The sequence below is a fragment of the Zingiber officinale genome, chromosome 2A, assembly GCF_018446385.1.
Source record: "Zingiber officinale cultivar Zhangliang chromosome 2A, Zo_v1.1, whole genome shotgun sequence".
NCBI lineage: Eukaryota > Viridiplantae > Streptophyta > Magnoliopsida > Zingiberales > Zingiberaceae > Zingiber > Zingiber officinale.
The window spans coordinates 13,889,471-13,910,535 of NC_055988.1; the positions used below are offsets into that span (position 1 = coordinate 13,889,471).

Genomic DNA, 21,065 nt, shown 5'->3' on the forward strand with positions numbered 1-21,065 from the left:
GTTTAATATGTTATCTTTAACATTTAATTTGAAGTTTGTTAAATTTATTTTTGATTTTATCATAGTGTTTGATTTTATCCTTATATTTTCTTTATCTTTTAAGTTGATATAATTAGTGGAATTTATTAAATTAGTCTTATCTTTAAAATTTATATTTGTGTTAATTAAATTATCTTGGGTTTGGATAGGATTTTCTAGATTGATACTGTCTAGATTATTAAACAATTTATTAATTGTGTTTAGATTAATATTGACCTTATCATCATTATTATTTGAACTTTCAGATTTATTTAGATTTAAATTTGAATTTTTAGGGTTATTAATTATTTTCAGATTTTTTGAATTTTCTAAATTAATTAGATTTATTTTATCAGAAAATATCCTAGGGATATTTTTGCAAGTATTGTCAGCTACACTATTTTTACAGATATTTTCAGAAATATCCAAATTAACATGTATATTCTTTAAACTACTATTAGTAGGGGTATTTTGGTAAATATTACTCACCTTAACCGCATCCCCTAATTCAGTAGGCTTTTCGATTGAATCTGACTCGAGTCCGAATTCAATTTTTTCTTGATCCTCTAACTCCAACGGCTCCTCGTGAAGTTTGATCAACTGGGTCCAAAGCTCATATGCATTCTTGTACTTTTCTAGTCTGCATAAAACATTGTTAGGTAAAACACCACAAATAATTTTACTTACATTTTTGTTTAGTTCCGAGTCCTGAGAAGGTTTTCTCAATATTAGCACATTATCGAAATCTAGGCTTCCTAAGAAGCATTCCATTAATCGCTTCCAGTAGTTGAAATCTTGATCGTATAGTGGTGGTTCGTGAGGGTTCCGTCCTTCAAGAAGAGTCATTGAATGCTGAAGATAGAAAACTAAAAAGTGGTGCCAAGACTTGGTCTTGGATTAGTAGTGCGGAAGGAAATAGAAATAATAGAAAACGAGCTAAATTGATGTTGCACCAATTTAGATTAATTACAACGAAAAATATTTCCAAAAGGTAAGAGTACCAGTTTGGAATTATAAAAAAAAATTGAAAGCCTAAAAAAAATAAGAAAAATCACCCCCTTGTGTGATTGGTGGTTGCACCAAATCAGAGCGGTACCGGCTCTAATACCACTTGTTGGATCGTGAAGCGTCGATAGAGGGGCGGTGAATATCGATTCGAAAAACAACGAGTATAAACGCAGCGGAATAAAAAAATTGAACACAGTGGATTTACTTCGTTCGGAGCCTGTGACGACTCCTACTCGAAGGCCCGTACTCCGTGAGTACTTTCGTTGGGCAATTCACTAGCAATTCGAAATATAGATTACAAGTTAAGTACAATATTGCTAATAAGGAAAAATTATCGACAATAAAAAGACTTAGAACAGAAAGGAAAAGCTTGTCGGAGATCGCAGCGCAGCAGGAGCACAAGGAAGCAGATTCTTCGTTCTGAGAGATGTGTCTTTGAAGCATGCTCACCCCTTCCTTTTATAGCCCTTTGGAGGGGTCTCCAGAGCTTATTAGATCCCAAAAATTCGGATCAGATGAGGAGAGTTCAAATCTGGCTGATCCGAGTCGTCTCCAACTACTTGTTTGACACAGTCATCTTCCGAAGGTCATAACTTTTGACTCCGAACTCGGAATCAAGCTCTGTCAGTTGCTACGCGTGCAAAATTTGAAGCTCTACATTTGTATCTACAAAATAGAGTTAGAAAAAATATATGATAGACATTTTATATAGATTTATGAGTTAGGTCCTGTCTTCCCGAGACCAGAACCTAGTCAGGGTCTCAATTTAAGGATCCAAAATGGAACTAAACTGGACCGATGCCTACTGTCCCTTAACTGGGATGCGTCCTCACAGTCACTCTCCTCCAGTGACTTACCTTTACTTATCTGCCAGACGTTCGGTCAGCCCTTCGACCCGTCTGGACTTTGTGCCAGCTATCCGGTCAGCCCGTCGACTTAGCTGGACTTCGTGCCAAGCGTCCGGTCAGCCCGTCGACCCGCTCATACTTTGCGTCAACTATCTGGTCAGCCCGTCGACCTAGCTGGACTTCTCGCCAAGCGTCTGGTCAGCCCGTCGACCCGCTTGGACTTCGTGCCAGACATCCGGTCAGCCCGTCGACCTGTCTGGACTTAGCCTGCATACTCGATCAAAGCATTAGATAACGACAAACTTAACTTAACCTATTTGTCATTCATCAAAAACTGGGTTAAATCGTTAGTGCTAACCGCACCAACACTCTGTTGGTGGGTATGCAAGTTCTAGCATCTAAACGCTGTTTCACTTCAGTTCTTCTTCTTCTTCTTCTTCTTCTTCTTCTTCTTCTTCTTCTTCCACCTTTGGAGAGAAACTAACTTGAGCGTTGGAGGGCCTAACCAGGGATCCTCACTTCGGTCTTAGGCCATTAATGCTTTGTTGGTTTGTCTTGCTGTACGTAGGATCGAGGACTAGGAGTTTCTGTTGGATCTCTCGAAGGTCTTCTTCATCCTGGAGCGTCATTCATTGGAGCCAGCGGTTATCTTCACAGATTTCAGACAGGATCAAAACAGATGCTCATATATATCAATTATTTAATAAATTATTTATGCATTGAATGCTTTTATGTTTTTTGCATGATAAATATAGTGTATAAAGAGTCCTTTACTAGATATATTGTGAAAAATGTCTTCAGCTTAATTTGGTTGGTGGTAATTAAATTAAACCACTAAGAGCGGTATCAGTCATTTAATTTCTAATTAATTTAGTGCTTAACAAACCTTTAAATGAGCGCATTGTTGCTTGGCCTTTACATATCCTCCGTTAGATAATTTATTTGGATGAGGCGTCTATACCGTTTATATGTCATAATTTTTTTTTTGAAATTTCAAGGGGCATAGATGTCCTTTTAATGTTGCCAGCAGATGGTGAGGGTCCACAATCAGGATTAATTCGATCTTATCCTTACCGGCACTGCCCTCACCCCTCACAAAAAAGGTGGACCCCACAGACATGCAGGTGGATCCCACCCACTTGCATGTGTGAGGTGAGGGCAGTAGTAGAGGAACCAACGTTTAAGCACAGCCATCAATAACCCAGCTGTAATCTCCACCCCCAAGGAGTCTCGGCAGTAACCGTTGTCTCAGCAGTAGCCGTTGTCTCAGCAACACTCACCGATAGCCTCGGCAACAGTGCAGGCTTCAGCAGTAGCCTCGGGAATAAAGGCAATATACTCCAATAAATATCAATTTATTTTAAGCTGGAGCAAACTAAGCTTTGTTTCCTCTCGTTCACTCTAGCAATGAGGATGCCAAGCGTGTGCCGGAATGGAGGTTACGACGAGCGCTTCTCCATTAAAAGGGTTAGCATTGTGAGAGATTTAAGCTCCTTCGTTACTTTTCCTTGTATTTTTTATACTGTCTCCAGAGATTGACGAATGAGTGATTATTAGGTTTCCTGCGACCAGGAAACCATCAATCGGAACCTTATTGAAAGGGGATTCTTTTTTCTTTTTCTTTTTTAAATAAAAAAATCATTTTGGTTTTGAAGTTTGCAGGATTTATCTTTGGGATTGTGGAATGCTGTTAAATGTGTCTTTTTGTCGCACTTCTTCATCGAGCTACAGCTGCAAATCCTTCTACACAATGGCAGACCTTGAGTGGTATGATTAAGAGTTTTGTTATCAGTATTATGCTCTGAGGATGTGTGATATTATGCTCGATGGACGTATTGTACAAGAATTAAGGGAAAAAACGAACTTTCTTCCATCAAAGGCATTAAATTTATGTTGTTTCCTCTTTGTACGAGTTTAGTTGATTTCTTTTACAAGTTGAACCCTAAGTTTTCATTTCAAAATTTTGGTTTTCTATTATACTGCTTGATATTATGCTTGATCAAAATCATTAAAAAAAATATATATATACTCTTGAATTTGAGTGGTTGGAAAGTAGAGATTTTGTTCCATATAGATGAGAAATAATCCCTAAGAAATTCCTCAAGGGGCACAGCAATTTGCCTGCATAATTAGATGATACCGCTATCAAAGATGATCGAATTTTTTTCCATAGCTTTTCTTTGCCTAATACATCTTTTTATTACCTTTGTTGTAATTTGCTAATAGTATCATATGTTACTAATGGATATTCGTTACAAGGTTACTCAAGAGCAATTCTGTATTCTAAATGACGATCTAACTAATATGGAAATTGCTAAATTTCACTTTGCAAGCTGCCATTGTATAATTTATGTGACTTATCATAGTATCTATTTACCTTTGCATCCATTTTGCAGGTAATGCTCCCTTAGTTATAGCACCTGGAGGTTTCTCTGGAGTTTTCCCAGAGTATGGCCAATATGTTTACCAATTTGCACCGGCAAATAGTGTAAAAAATATAGTTTTATATTGTGACCTTCAATTAACAAAAGATGGAGCGGGAATCTGTCAGTCAGATTATAGATTTGATAATTCAACAACTATTTCATCTGTCTTCCCGGAAGGGCAAAAAACTTATCCTGTCAATGGAAAACAATTCAAGGATGGTTTTCTGTAGATTCACTTCAGATCAATTATATAACAATGTCTCATGTGAGTGTAGCTTTTTTTATGTTTACTATTATGTTGTGTTAACTTTTTTTTGCAGTCAGTTTAAGATTTAACCAGGAGTGACAACCAAGATTTAATGAATTGCAAATTCCATAGATTATTTTGATTAGGTATCTTCTCATAACGTTTCTCTTTTATTTAGTAAATGACACTTTCCCATGTTGAAGTTTATTGATGAATATCTGTCATATATAACATTGATTATATACTAAAAAGAAAGAAACTTTCCATTTTACTAATCATGTAGGTTATTAAAAGGTTCCTTAATTGATTACTTGTTGTTTGCATTGGTTTTGTAGTGAGTTTAAATTTTTTGCAAAGTATTTCTATCCATGAATGGCATAAGGTGTTCTTGACCGGTGAGGATTCTTGTTTGGAAACAATCAATGTATTGAGTTATGAGTGAAATCATCAACTATTGTTTAATGGTTTTAAGTCATCCTCGACCTACTATGCCTCCTTATTGAGCATCAGTATCTAGTCAAGCATACATAAATTAACCATGTATTGAGAATTATTCCTTTTATGGTTATTGCCACATGGTTTATTATTTGTATATTGATGTATGACTCTAATGCACATCTATTGAAAGAAAGGCCAAGTTTGGATGCACAGAGTGTACAATAGCACCATTTTTGGTTTGCACATCTACTCTTAGCTGTTGCATTTTTGTACATGCATAGATAGAAGCTTCTACTATTCTTTTTAATGATGAAAAAGATTCTTCATAGTTATAATCTTGAAAACAAGATGCATTGACATTGATAGTGATTTTTTTTTTACCATAGGAAGTGTAAAAATTTCAGATAATGACTAATTCCTTGTTTCGTATCAATATAATAAGTCATCTAAACTTTTCCTTTTTATGTTTAAAGTGATTCAAAGTGTCTTTGCTCGACCAAGCATATTTGATGCATGTCTGCCAATATCCATGGTGCAAGATGTTATTGGGCTTCACCCTTCTCAATTTTGGATAAATGTTCATGTAAGAGGTTCAAAATTTTAGTTATTTCATCTTTATGATGTTCTTTGCAAAAATATCTTTATTTCATCTCATGTTTCTACATCTATCTTTTATTCGGTGAAATACTTGAGCTTAAAAGTATGGTAAAATGAATCTTTAGAAATTTATATTAAGGAGTTATCACTAAGATGTCCCATCTATTTCTATGAACTTGATATTCCACAACTATCTAGAAATTTGATACCTGAGATACTAATTAACTTTATGATGTCTTTCAACTTGTAGTCCAATACATTTTTCAAGGATCACAATCTAGATGTTGTGGACTACATTACTTCAGTTTCGTAGCAAATAGTTATTGATTTTATATCATATCCAGAAGTAGGATTCCTAAAAAGTATGAACAGGATGCTCAGAAGGGCCAAGACAAAGCTCATTTTCCAATCCTTAAATGTGGATGGTGTTGAACCTTCCACAAATGAACTTATAGGGCTCTTCTCACTGATCTTTCTACCATCAAGTCATTTGATTCTGGAATCCTTGTTCCTAAGAGTTACATATGGCCGGTTAATGAAGATCAATATCTGCAGCCCCATACTTCTTTTGTGACTGATGCTCATGTTCTTGGCCTTGAAGTTTATGCATCTGATTTTTCCAATGACAGTCCTGGGAGTTACAACTATAGTTTTGATCCAACAGTTGAATATTTGCAGTTTATTGACAATTCAAACTTCTCAGTAGATGGAGTGCTTATAGATTTCTCTTCGACGACATCAGAAGCTATATGTAAGAATATATTACTCATCTTCCAATTTTTTTTTATCTTTAATGCCATTATCCAGAATATGTTTCCATGGAACTAAAAGAAAAGAGTCATCATTTATCTGGATTTCTTAGTGTGATAAGGCTTCTTGAAACTATAAATTATGGCGTCAAGAAAAGAATGCTTAGTGCTACAAAATTAAATGAAGAGTAGGATGCTACATTTGATAGAATACATGAAATCATTATCTTTAATTGATAACTTACTTTTCCTCAAGCATAATACTGTTTTAGCATAAATATTTAACTAAATGCCCTAATAAACAAAGCCTTAACAATAATGTTGTCCTAAAGTTTGTTTTATTGATGTAAATTTCTTATTATTTATCCTTTTTGTCTGATGCAGCTTTCTTGGCACACAACAACAAGAGTACTCACCCTGGAAAAGGTAAATAAATTTTACTTCAATGAACACACTGCTTTTTGTGCTTAAAATTTTTTTGTTTGTCTCTAATGCCCATACACTTTTCACAATCCTGATGTAGATCGAGCATTGGTTATCACACACAATGGTGCGAGTGGAATCTATGCTGGATCCACTGATCTCGCTTATCAACAGGCAGTCGAAGATGGAGCAGATGTAATAGATTGCTCAGTCCAGATGTCAAAAGATGGAGTAGCCTTTTGTTTAGGATCAGCAGATATTATGGGTCACACAACAGCAGTAAAAACCTTTATGCCACAAGCAACATTGGTTCCTGAGATACAAAAGAGCAACGGAATCTTCTCATTTGATCTGTCATGGAGCGACATCCAAAGCTTGAAACGTAAGAAACTTTCTTCATTTTTGTCATCTTTGGTTCCTGATGTACTTTAGTCTTAAAGGGATAATCACATGATATTATAATGTTAGTCATCATCATGAAGCTGTGTTTTGTTTTGCATCTCCATTGAGCTCTATATAAGATATGATATCATAGTATCAGTAAAGTGCTATAATTAAATAGCTATTTCTCTGTGCTAAAGTTGAAATAACTGTTGATTTATCTCTTAAATTAAGTTTTTGATAAAAATTTCCATAATTCATTCTTGATAACTATCTAACTTTTTCTAGAACTCCTCAAATCAGAAGGATTTTTTTTTGCTTTTGATGATGTAAATAGCCTTATGGAAATATTGTAGTTACACTAATCTCCCGTTTTTGTTATTTTTCTTTAGCGAAATTAACAAGCCCATTATATGAGTCTAGCATGACAAGAAATCCTACTGTGAAAAATGAGGGCAAGTTTATGAACCTGGACGAATTTCTTAACTCTGCGAAAAATAGCACAGTCTCTGGAATTCTGATTAACATAGAGGCACAAATGGAATTTCAAGCATTTGTCTTATTGACATATTTTTTTATCTCTTTACTATTCCTCTTTCACAACTTAGGCATGTAATTTACGTGCTAGAAAACGATAGTGTTGTGTGCCTCAAACCTAGAAAAATTGAATATTAGAAAGGCACAACCAGACCAAATCATTACTTATATTTATGTTCATTTGGAAAGAGATCTCTTATATTGCTACCTAATGAATCACTGCATACCATTGCTGCTACCTCTCACACCATTAGATGATTTACTAATTTTTTTCACAGATCAAGTAGTCAATAGCATGCATAGTATCCGTTCAGGTACATACCATCCTGAATTAGTACAATCATTGGTTACTAAGATAATGAGATATATCAGATAAATTTCATGAAAATAGTTTTGAATCTTTGACACTCTGAATTACGTATAGTGCTTGTCTGAGATTACTTTAAATTAGTCTATGACATATCATCGACAACCCTGCTTAAACCAGATGGGCACAACTTACCCAATTAAAATCGTCTCGATAAGCCGAATTTCATGATCTAGTCTGATCAAGAATTCGTACTTGTTGAAAAAGACTTAGAAAACATTAATCCGATGGTTCTGTTGGGTTTACATCAGATTTTATCATAAAAATAGTGATTTCTTTTGTGAACCTCTTTCAATGGAACTTGTGCCAACGCTGGATTCTATCGTATCAATAAAGGATTGATTTCCATTATACTCCTACCTACTTCTTGTAGGACTTTGTATCTACCCTTTAACGTGGATAAGTAAACTTCATGCTTTCTTGTTTTTTTTGAATACTCTAGGTAGGACAGTACTTTTGTCTTGTGATAGTCAATTACTCCATGAACTCTATATTTTTATAATTTTTTTTTTCTTTTATTTATTGTGTTATGCTGAGGAGTAACACACTATCGTCAATTAATTTTGTAATGCCTCGTTTCTACTCCGAATGTTACGTGGGGTCTTGGCTACAAAAGGAACGAAAAGGTGCGGTATTTAATGTACGTTATCAAATACTTGGTTTAATGTGGTAAGACATTTAATAAGCTGTAGGTGCTCTCCGCTTTGGGCCGCGAGCACACCGAACCGCCTTAAATGCAGGGGCGTGTGCTGGCAATGTTTTTAACGTCAATTTTAATCTAACGGTGAGGGTAAGGTGACTCCCTTTTTTTACTTCTAGATCCAATGGTTATCTTGGAATACCACGGAGAATGAAAAGTCACCTCGTAAGTCATCCTTGCCAAAGCTTTTAATGGTGGCGATTTGATGGTGACTATTTTTGTCTGGCACACATCGGATGGTAGGGAGAAGATCCCTATAATTGACAGCTTAGAGAAACAGTGTGATACCACCATCAGAGTCTTCTTCTCCTAACTATTTTCACTGCCTTTCACTCTTGTGTTCTTACGCTCTTCTCCTTTCTCCATCTTTTGTGCCTTCTGTCCCTGCAAAGATTTGTAAGTTGTGACTCTTTCAATTGAATTTTTCCCCCTCCTTTTCTATGCTCTTTCGCTTCCTTCTTTTTTCCTCTGCAACTATGACTCCTGGTAGATCCTCCGTCAGGTGGTATGAGACTCAACGGTCGATTCTCCCTATGGCTGCAAGACCCAAATTACGGGTGCTTTACGCTATTCCGTTAGACCATGAGATTAGGAATCCACGACGAGATCATCGACCTAATAGTCCTCTCGGTTTTACTACTTTCTTCTATGGTTAGTTGATAGACGGCTTAAGGTTTCCCCTCCCCTTCATATAAGATTTAGCTCATTATTTCCGTATCTCCTGATCTCAATTGCAATCCAACTCCTACCGTATGATTTGCGGCGCATCCATCATCTGCCGTATGTATAACATTCTCCTTTTATTTTACTTTTAGGAATAAATGTAAATTTTTTTGTGACTGTTCAACCTCTACAAAGCATGGAAAGATCAATTGTTTTTCATTAAATTGCCTAAACCCTATACTTGGCCTACTCCCTAGCTCGACGAACTCCACGATCAACCTAATCTGAGAGACTACAAATCGAAGCCAGTGTACTTGGAGACGACCTTCATTCTGAAGGACCTGATGTTCAACGCTACCCTCTGGGTGGAGAATGAGGTGTTGCTTAATTTGGTCGGGTTGAGCCTAAAAAAATATGCCGCTGGTCGACCGCTTGGGTGAGATTTTCATGTAAAGCAAACTTTGTATGGCGCTTCCATCAATGAGAAACTGAACTGGGAGGTGACTTCCACTAGTAACCTACTCCTGCCAATGGATAGAGCTGGGGTGTCTCATTAGGCGCTAGTTTCTCTTCCTTCTTTGGTGTTCGACATCGTTAATAGTGAAGGGTCTGAGTCGACCGCCGATACCACCACTCATGCGATGTTATATTCTCCGGCAATCGCAGCTTCTACCCTTGTGACTGATCTGACGGAGTCACATAAGGGAAGGGCTCCATCAGAGTTTCGCTCTCGGAGAAAAAGGTTAGCCTTATGATAATCATCCCTTTTTAACTTTTCTGCCCCTAGTGGGAGTCAAGGACGGATTCACGAAGCCAAGGCCCAGGAGAAACGTCATTGGGCCCTCCTTTAGTGGGTGCTGTAGGGGGAACTATGAAGAAGAAGAGATCCGTTAGACCGCCTAAAGAGCCTGCTTCAGCGCCTTCTTTCAGAAAGAGTGACCCTCCTTTGGTGGGGAAAATTCACCTTGTCCTCATAGAGACAACTTAGGAGATGCGTTGTCAAATGCGGGAGCGAGAGCTAGGGAAAACCCCTCAAGCCACTAGCTAATCGTATGCTTGTCGTGCAACAGCAAGAACCCTGCACCAAGCATAATAATACCATAAAAGAAAAAGGAAACTTGAACCAAAATCAGTTGACATTAATAAAATATAGTCTAACTATTACAAAATAAGAAAATTAAGAATAAGATTGTTGACTAATTATATATATATTGAGACTGGTAGGTAACTGCTGATCAAATAAGATCATAAGAAGTGCTAATCAAATGATAGTATATTTGGGAACAATAAGATTGTTTCTTTAACTGTTTAACAAGAAAGCTATACAAAAAATCATATATTATATCGCTTTGACCAAATAATAACTATGTTTAAGAATAAACCTTTTCTGTAATTCCCAGCATCGCCTTTTCTCAAGCACATGCTGAAGTGCATGCTTTGTAAGTAGAAATATGCCAACAACTGTGAATCCAGTAGAAGCAATTTGATACCATCTATTGCACAGGTTCGCTATTAGTGATTCCTACTCAACACACAAACAATTTGTTTTTTTAAAAGGTGAATGGAACAAAACTCACCTAGCCCATTTCCCAAAAGTTGTAATTGACAGATTAATATTCTTAGGGAAGATGTAAAATGGACCTTTGTTCGGTCTCTGTATCCTTACTTTTCCAGCATCATCTTTAGCCGTCTATTTAGAGAGATAAAAAATACCAAGAGTATGAGAATATTACACAATTAAGAATCCATGTAAAACACCATATTATGATTATTTATAAGACCGTGCAAATACTTACTCTAGCAAAAATAATGCCCTCTTGATCAAAAAAAAAAATTCTTCTAAAAGGCAGCTAATCACAAATATCAAAGGAATTATTTACCTCGCCAACAACAGTTAATGCAGTTCCAGTAAAAAGAATTTTTTCAATTTCCTTCAAGCATCTACAATAAAACCTACATGGTTTCAACATAAAAAGAATCTGTGCAGCTGTGAGACTTTCAAAAAGAAATTATCACAAATCTTAAGACCTTGCGAATAGTCAAGTGTCCTCTGTGCTATTTTTGCCTCAAAGACTTCACTAGCGACAATTAACACTAATCCAGTAGCACCTTGAGCTCCAACAACAAACACGTCCAGTCCCATCATTCTTATAATTTTAATAAATATTAATCAGCATATTCACCCGAAATTATTGAAAACACTTAACAAAGAGAAGAATAGGAATATTGTTATCAAATATCAAAATTGAAACTTGTTGCATTTATAGAACGATAAGAATTTTCTAGTGATTATATTAGATAATGACAAAGTTTTTTGACAGAGAATTTCATCCATTAGTTCATCTAGCAATAACATAACCACAAAAAGAAAAATAACAATCAATATTTGTAGTATTGCTATACCAAGAATCGAGGAACCTCTTTGCTCAACGTAAACATCAGAGCATAATCTTGCACCCAGAATCCAATCTCATCGTATTTTAAGAAAGGTGTTCTGCCTGAAAAACAATAAAAAAAGATGTTTTCAAACAATTTGTCGAAATGTCAATCCTATAATATTAAATAACCAAATATAGAAAGTAAACAATATATACTATTTCCTCAACTGTGACACCTCTTAAACTGCTTTACTCATAGAGTATTGCGGTTTCTGAGTCGACTTTTCCACTTATAGTAACAATAAGAGGAATTACCTTGCAAGCAGTATTTAGAAGAATGGATAAACAAGAAAGTACATTTAAATAACAAAGAAAACTATCGCAATAACAGAGAATTACAAGTAATACATTTTAATCATGTCACCAGAAATAAAAATGTTCTACTCTCTAAGAAAAATAAAAATACCAAAAGATTTCGAAACTATCACTCTCTACAAATTGCACAAGCTTGAAATTCACCAAGAACAACAATATGAAGCTACTTCAATAGGTATGCATATCTCGAAAAAATGAGCACATATATGGACCTATAAAGAAAATAGATTGTTTCAAAGATCTTACAAAACATAGGTTCCATCAAGGACAAGGATTACACGGATTGTCACCATAGTTGATAAATTATGAAAGAGTTCAAAATCTATTTTGCACCATTAATACCTAATACTATTTATGCAAAGGTGAACTTTGGTCTTGTAATAAGATTGCACCAATTTGACCTTTGTAAAATGTAATCAAGGTTTAGTTCATGGAAGTTGAGTATCTGCTAATTGGATAAAACTAGTAACCACATACTAAAGGCAAGCTCGTATCTTACATCACCCTATTCTTGAGTTGTGTATGAAATATTAGGTTAATGTTTTTAAAAAGTAACTTTGAATTACTCTCTTACATGGCTTCTACGAATGTGTGAACCATTACAGAATTCTTATGTTGATTTATACTTAATGAACATTCACGAACAAAGAAAAAAATAGAAGAATCAATTACTGCCAAGAATGCATATGCTGGTGTTCTCTCCCATACAAGTTGAGGCAAGTTTCACTTTAGGTGTAGGTTTGGCGATAGGATTGCCTCGTGTAGGCAAAGATGAAAAGTCATTGAAACTCTATTAACCCATCTTCTCTCGGATTTTTCCTTTACTAAAACTACACCTTCCTATGTTGGGAATTTTAAACCCCGCCTTAGGGATTGCATTATCGTATAGAATTAGGAAAATCAAAAAGATTCAAACGATCCTAACACATGACCTTGTCATATATTTACAACGAATATGTAAGAAAACTAAAGTGGATGGATAAATTACAAAACTGTAAATACTGCACCTGAATTCAGAGACATTTTCCTCATTGTCGTTGGGAGAACCTAAAGATGATCGACACCAATTACAAAACTGTAAATACTGCACCTGAATTCAGAGACATTTTCCTCATTGTCGTTGGGAGAACCTAAAGATGATCGACACCAATTAGCCACAAAGCCAGATCTCCATGATAATTGTTTGTCAAATTGCAAACATTTGCAAAATGTTTGTCATAAACATTGTAAAGATCTCCTGCAAAGAGTAGACTATTTTTAAAATAATAAAAGGATATTGTGTAATAATATAGTAAAAAAGAAAAATAAAATATAACAGAGAATCATCCCACTATAGTATTATAATACCTAAAAACTTAGACCATCAGTTCTTTAGCAAAGGTTCATCTTATTACTTGTTTGTTCTTTCTAGCAAAGTTCATTAATCTGTATATCAATTGATATATATCTTAAAAAGTGTCAGAAGCTATGTTAATACTTTACTTTTTGCATCCGCCATTGTTGTTTCTGAATATTCATTTTCAATTTTTAATACAAAATATTAATATAGTAAGTTAACAACAAATTATCATTATGTCCCAATTTAAGTGAATATGAAAAGGAGTCAATCAATGAACAATATCCCTCTTGACAAATGATTTCCGGCTTAAGTAGTTTGACTGCATGACTATTTGTGAGTCAACTTTCTCAACCCAGCTTTTCTCCTATCTTTCTTCTATGTTTACAACCAAGGATCTCCTATATAGAGGATTGAGCAATAAGAAAGTCAAGGGTCCTGATTGAGGCACTAATAAAGAAGACAAACGAATATAGCTAGGTGTGAGCATGTCTAACATAAATAAAAAAAAAATTAATTTATTGGTTTATTAGTTTGATTTTGGTTTATCAATTAGGCATTTTTATTGGCTTCAGTTTAATATCGATTTACATACAGATAAAATTGATAAAATCAAAATAATAACAGTTGTGCGCGCATACAATATGTCATACTTCAATAGTAACAAACTAACCCTAACTATTTAATGCTAATACCCAAGTAGCTAGCCCTAATATCAATCCCAAATAACCCTTGATTCATCCAACCCCCAATAACCTTAATAGCCTAAAGGCAATCCAATTAACTTTAAATCTCTAATACATTTGTAGTCTAATTAGAAATTTATTTTTCTTTGATTTTTGATTTAGATAGAACCAAATAAAAATCAAAAGGAATATTTTAGTTTAGTTTGAATCCAAACCCTTTTGGTTTCACTTTGGTTTTGGGTTGAACTTTTCAAAAAAAAAAAGGTTTGATTTGGTTTTCCCATCAAATAAATAACATGAACCATGCCCACCCTTAAATATAACTAAAATATCATTCAATGACAGTATCCACTAGTCTAGTTATGAATTAACCATGAAAGTTAGAGAATATGCCTTCACTAGTCTAGTTATGAATTAACCATGAAAGTTACATGTTTGATACAATAGATGGAAGTTCACTAGGCACATAATCTTAATACTTTGATTATAGAACCAAAATTTGCCATGAAATAAAGCACTTATTTATTGTACCTAACTCCTATATATTGATTACATATTAGATCTTAACACACATTTTACATTGACAGATACCACTCCAGAATTATGGCAACAGAAAATTAGAAGAAAACACAGAATTGAAATTTTTTCAATACTTTTACAATCAAAACTCAAATAAATTTGTGCTAGACTTTCACTATGAAACTGATGTAGAAACATCTATGTCAAAAACAAAAATTTAAAATATCAACCTACATAACCATAAACCATGTAGTAAGCAGATTATCCATATTACAATATACAAAGATGAATATGGTTATAAAATTAGAATTTCTTACACTCCATCTAGATGTTCATATTTGGTCAAAGATACGATAAATTTTCATAATCGAATAAAACTTGTTCTGCACAAATAAAAAAACTTAATGGTTTGGGCAATAAATGAATGGTAAAGTAATGCAGTTAATATATCTATTTATCATATCTCCAGCCTTAATTCTATGGAAGAGATAAGGTTGGCATGTTAGTCTCAGACTAAATAGTAATGTCTTTGATCCAAGGAACTATGACTAGATAAAATAAAAAAAATAGAAAAAAGGACATGATTTAATCATTGTTGTTTAAAACATTAAAATTATTTTATCAAAAAAGATCCCTCATCATAAAATACACGATAATGAATGAATCGAATATCTAATATCAGCTTCTAGAAATACTAAAAAAAAATTAAATGACAACCAATATAACATACTTTTTAAGTAAATCAAATTTTAAATTGTGCTACATGCCCAACGTATAGGCAACTGAAGGAAAAAATGTCTACTCTCTATCGAATTTTGTAACAACAATTATTATAAGAAAAGGAGACAGTTTCATGAATTAGTCAGTAAATGGTGGTATAACAATGAACTTACTCTAACATCGGCAGGGATGGATTTTCCGAGACGATTTAATTCACTTTCAATTTAAGTAATACTCTTATTTATTGAATCTCGAATCCCTGACAATCAATCTCGTATAATTTTGATTGCCAGGTATTCGAGATTCAATAAATAAGAGTATTACTTAAATTGAAAATGAATCCTCGGAAAACCCTTCGCTACAAATGTTGGAGTAAGTTCATTGGTATGCCACCATTTATTAACTGATTCATGAAACTGTCTCCTTTTCTTATAATAATTGTTGTTACAAAATTCGATAAAGAGTAGCTACTTTTTTCCATTAGTTGTCTATATGTGGGGCATGTACCGTAGTTTAAAATTTGGTTTACTTAAAAGTATGTTACATTGGTTGTCATTTAATATTTTTTGAGTATTTCTAGAAGCTGATATTAGATATTTTATTTATCCATTACCGTGTATTTTGTGATGAGGGATCCTTTTTGATAAAATAGTTTTAATGTTTTTAAACAACAATGATTAAATCATGTCTTTTTTTCCTATTTTTTTTTGTTTTGTGTAGTCATAGTTTTTTGGATCAAAGATATTTATTATTTAGTCTGGGACTAACAAGTCAACTTTGTCTCTTCCATAGAATTAAGACTGGAGATATGATAGATATATATTAGCTGCTCTATTCATTTATTCCCCAAATCATTAAGTTTTTTATTTGAGTAGGACAAGTTTTATTCGATTATGGAAATTTGTCGTATCTTTGACCAAATATACAAGGACAATCTTGATGGAGTGTAAGAAATTCCGATTTTACAACTATATTCATCTTTGTATATTGTATAATGTGAATAATCTGCTTACTACATGGTTTATGGAGATATGTAGGTTGATATTTTTGAATTCTTATTTTTGACACTACATAGATATTTCTATATCAGTTCATAGTGAAAGTCACATAAATTTATTTGAGTTTTGGTTGTAAGAGTGTTGAAAAATCTTCAGTTATATATGTTCTAATTATCTGTTGCCATAATTCTGAAGTGGTATCAGTCGGTGTAAAATGTGTGTAATCAATATATAGGAGTTAGGTACAACAAATAAGTGCTTTATTTTATGGCAAATTTTGGTTCTGTAGTCAAGGTGCTGACTAAAAAGATGTTAATATTATGAGCCTAGTGACCTTCCATTTATTGTATCAAATATGTTTGCAGAAGATGATACATTGTCATAAATTCCTATTCCTTGATAATCTTACAGGCTCGCTTTGAAGTTGCAACTAATATGCCTTGAATGATACTATTCTCTAACTTTCATAGTTAATTCATAACTGAACTAGTGGATACTGTCATTGAATGGTATTTTAGTCATATTTAAGGGTGAGCATGGTTCAGATTATTTATTTAATGGGAAAACTAAATCAAACTTTTTTTTTTGTTTGAAAAGTTCAACCCAAAACCAAAGTGAAACCAAAAGGTTTTGGATTCAAAATAAACTAAAATATTCCTTTTGATTTTTGTTTGGTTCTATCTAAACTAAAAATCAAAGAAAAATAAATATCTAATAGTAGACTGCAAAGGTATTAGAGATTTAAAATTACTTGGGTTACCTTTAAGGCTATTATTGGGGGTTGGATGGATCAAGGTTTAGTTGGGACTGATATTAGGGTTAGCTACTTGGGTATTTAGCATTAAATAGCTAGAGTTAGTTTGTTACTATTGAGTATGACATATTTTATGCTCTTACAATTGTTATTACTTTGATTTTATCAGTTTTATCTGCATGTAAATCGATATTGAACTGAAGTCAATAAAATTGCCTACTTGATAAACCAAACTAATAAGCTAGTAAATTAATTTTTTTTGTTTTGGTTAGACATGCTCACCTGTAGCCATATTCTTTTGTCTTCTTTATCAGTGCCTCAATCAGAACCCTTGATTTTCTTATTGCTCGGTCCTCTATATAGGATATTCCTGGTTGTAAACACAGAAGAAAGATAGGAGAAAAGTTGGGTTGGATATTGTTTATTGATTGACCCCTTTTTATTCACTTAAATTGGGACATAATGATGGTTTGTTAGTAACTTACTATATTAATATTTTGTATTGAAAATGAATATTCAGAAGCACCATTGTCGGATTCAAAAACTAGAGTATTAACATAGCTTGTGACGCCTTTTTTTAAGATGTATATCGATTGATATACAGATTAATGAAATTTGCTAGAAGGAACAAACAAGTACCGAGATGAACCTTTGCCTAAAGAACTGATGGTTTAAGTTTTTAGGTTCTATAATACTATAGTGGGATGATTCTCTGTTCTCTTATATTTTATTTTTCTTTTTACTATATTATTACACGATGTCCTTCTATTTTTTTAAAAATAGTCTCTTTGTAGGAGACCTAATTCTGAGAAAGTTTACAATGTTTATGACAAACATTTGTAACAATTTGCAATTTGACAAACAACTATCAATGGAGATCTCGCTCTACAATCTTTATTATCTTTTGGTTCTCCCAACGACAATGAGGAAAATGTCTCTGGATTCAGGTTCGGTATTTACAGTTTTGTAATTTATGCTTTCACTTTAGTTTTCTTGCATATTCGTTGTAAATATGTGACAATCCTGTGTTAGGATCGTTTGAATCTTTTTGATTTTCCTAATTCTATACGATAATGCAATCCCTAAGGAGGGGTTTAAAATTCCCAACATAGGAAGGTGTAGTTTTAGTAAAGGAAAAATCTGAGAGAAGATGGGTTAGTAGAGTTTCAATGACTTTTCATCTTTGCCTACACGAGGCAATCTTGTCGCCAAACCTTCACCTAAAGTGTAACTTGCCTCAACTTGTATGGGAGAGAACACCAGCATATAAGAATTCTATAATAGTTCACACATTCGTAGAAGCCATGTAAGAGAGTAGTTCAAAGTTACTTTTTAGAAACATTAACCTAATATTTCATACACAACTCAAGAATAGGGTGATGCAAGATACGAGCTTGCCTTTAGTATGTGGTTACTAGTTTTTTCCAATTAGAAGATACTCAACTTCCATGAACTAAACCTTGATTACATTTTATAAAGGTCAAATTGGTGCAATCTTATTACAAGACCAAAGTTCACCTTGGCATAAATAGTACTAGGTATTGATGGTGCAAAATAGGTTTTGAGCTCTTTCATAATTTATCAACTATGGTGACAGTCCGTGCAATCCTTGTCCTTGATGGAACGTATGTTTTGTAAGATTTTCGGAACAATCTATTTTCTTTATAGGTATGCATACCTATTGAAGTAGCTTCATATTGTTATACTTGGTGAATTTCAAGCATGTGCAATTTTTAGAATGCGATGGTTTCAAAATCTTTTGATATTTTTATTTTTCTTAGGGATTAGAACATATTTATTTCTAGTGACATGATTATAATGTATTACTTGTAGTTCTCCGTTATTGCGATAGTTTTCTTTATTATTTATATGTACTTTCTTGTTTAGTCATTCTTCTAGATACTGTTTGCATTCGTCTTATTGTTACTGTAAGTGGAAAAGTCGACTCAAAAATCATAATACTTTGTGAGTAAAGCAATTTAAGAGGTGTCATAGTTGAGGAAACAATGTATATTGTTTGCTTACTATATTTGGTTGTGAAATATTACAGGATTGACATTTCGACAAATTTTTTGAAAACATCTTTTTTGATTGTTTTTTAGAAAGAATAACATTTCTTAAAATACGATGAGATTGGATCATGGGTGCAAGATTATGCTATGATGTTTACGTTGAGCAAAGAGGTTCCTTGATTCTTGGTATATCAATACTATAAATATTGATTGTTATTTTTCTTTTTGTGGTTATTTTATTGTTAGATGAACTATTGGATGAAATTCTCTGTCAAAAAACTTCGTCATTATCTAATATAATCATTTGTAATCTTGTCGTTCTATAAATGCCACAAGTTTCGATTTTGATAGTTGATAATTATATTCCTATTCTTCTCTTTGTTAAGTGTTTTTAATAATTTTGGATGAAATATGCTGATAATATTTATTAAAATTATAAAGATGATGGTACTGGACGTGTTTGTTGTTAGATCTCGAGGTGATATAGGATTGATGTTAACTGTCGCTAGTGAAATCTTTGAGACAAAAATGACACGGGGACACTTGACTATTCTAAGGGTCTTAATGTTTGTGATAATTTCTTTTTAAATAACTCCTTTGATATTTGTGATTAGCTACCTTTTAGAAGAAAGTTTATTGTTGATCAAGATGTATTCTTTTTGCTAGAGTAAACATTTGCACTGTCTTAAATAATCATAATATGATGTTTTACATGAATTCTTAATTGTGTAGTATTCTCATATCCTTGGTGTTTTTTTTGTCTCTCTAAATAGGCAGCTAAAGTTAATGTCGGAAAAGTAAGGATACAGAGATTGGACAAAGTTCCATTTTGCATCTTCCCTAAGAATATTGATTTGTTAATTACCTTTAGGAAATGAGCTAGGTGAGTTTTCCTCCATTTACTACAATATTTTTTAAAAAATAAATTTTATGTGTGTTGAGTAGGAATCACAAATAGTGGACTTGTGCAATAGATGATATTAAATTAATTGTACTGGTTTCATAGTTGTTGGTATATTTCTGCTTGCAAAGCATGCACTTCTGCATGTGCTTGAGAAAAGGCGATGCCGGGAATTGCAAAAAAGGTTTATTCTTAAACATAGTTATTATTTGGTCAAAGCAATATTATATATGATTTTCTGTATAGCTTTGCTGTTAAACAATCAAAGAAACAACCTTATTGTTCCCAAATATTCTATCAATTGGTTAGTGCTTCTTATGATCTTATTTGATCAGTAGTTATCGGCCCGTCTCAATATATATATATAATTGGTTGACCATCTCATTCTTAATTTTTTCTATTTTGCAATAGTTAGATTATATTTTATTAATACCAATTGATTTTGGTTCAAGTTTCCTTTTTCTTTTATGATATTATTATGCTTTGTGCAGGGTTCTTGCTGTTGCACGGTAAGCACACGATTGGCTAGTGGCTTGAGGGGTTTTCCCTAGCTCTCGCTCGCACATTTGACAACGCATCTCCCGATTTGCCTCTCTGTAAGCAAGGTGAATTTCCCCCGTTGAACGAGGGTCACTATTTATGAAGGCACTGAAGCAGGCTCTTTGGGGGGGGGGCGGGGTCTAATGAATCTCTTCTTCTTCGCAACCCCCCCTTCAGCAGCCACCTCTGCAAGGTCGTCTATTGGAGATATTTGCCCTTCAAACTCTCGATGACGTTTCTCCTGGCCTTGACTTCGTGAATCCGTCCTTAACTCCCACTAGGAGCAGAAAGGTTAAGAGGTGGGGATGATTGTCGTAGGGCTAATCTTTTTCCCCGAGAACGAAACTCTAATGGAGCCCTTCTCTCAGGTGACTCCTTCAGATCAATCACATGGGTAGAAGCTACGATTGCTGGAGAATGTAATATTGCATGAGTGGTGGTATC

At 33.9% G+C, this 21,065-nt stretch overlaps 1 pseudogene; it reads left to right on the plus strand.

Moving 5' to 3' along the window:
• Nucleotides 1–3,210: 3,210 nt before the first annotated feature.
• On the plus strand, nt 3,211–20,064 carry LOC122040778 (annotated as a pseudogene).
• The last annotated feature ends 1,001 nt before the right edge of the window (nt 20,065–21,065 follow it).